Source organism: Penaeus monodon, chromosome 28, assembly GCF_015228065.2.
Source record: "Penaeus monodon isolate SGIC_2016 chromosome 28, NSTDA_Pmon_1, whole genome shotgun sequence".
Taxonomy (NCBI): Eukaryota; Metazoa; Arthropoda; class Malacostraca; order Decapoda; family Penaeidae; genus Penaeus; species Penaeus monodon.
Genome location: NC_051413.1, coordinates 7845468 through 7846400, shown reverse-complemented (window position 1 = coordinate 7846400; position 933 = coordinate 7845468).

Genomic DNA, 933 nt, shown 5'->3' with positions numbered 1-933 from the left:
ACAAAACAATAGCAAATCAGTTTCACCATAGTACCTGATAAAATAGGTAATCCCACATATAATTCTATGCATACAGCTTTAACTTGTATAAAGTTCCATAAATAGAAATACAACAATCAATAATTACTATAAAAAAGGGTTTCCTTCAGCACACCCAGAAAAAAGCAGAACCACCTGCAGAATTCCCCTCCCCTCCTTTGTAATGGATAAGCTTTCTAGCCTTAAATTTAATGTATCCAGAAATGAGAAGAAATCACATATAAATCATCTATAGTAATTCATTATTTCAGAAAAAATTATCAGTAAGGAATCAACATATATTAAGAGGCACATAAAAAAAATTAAAAAATATGTAAAGGAGAAATTCACACTTCTCTAACTGCCCTGATTGCTAGAGAGGGTACTATATTTTTTTTTAGTCATCTGACACTTATTTTCTACACAGGAAATGTTTGCACAGTTATCATGCACTCACACAAACTGACTTTGGAAAATAAAGACCAATAAAACTAACAGCTGTAGCCTCAAAGCTGAAGGAACTGCCCAAAAGCAAACAAAACACCCCAAGTCTTCTCTCATTATGAAACTGCAATTAGTTATATCCATTTTACATTATCTCCAAAAGAGTATGAACACTATCAAAAAAGAAACTACTCTCTTTAGTATGGATTTTCTTTCTATATAAGGTTTACTGCAATAAAAAAGGACAAAAATCTAGCATCTAAAAATATGCACAATTTTCCTTTGTAAACAATTCAAAAAACTGTACTTACAATATATTTCACCAAAAATTAAGAAGCAATGAGTATTTCTTTAATGGTATATCCTCTTATGATGGTAAGTTTTGAAAATAAAAATTTCTTTTGCATAAACTAATTTACATTGCTAAATGACTTGTTGCAGTAGACTAAAAACAAACTTAGGTCAAATGTG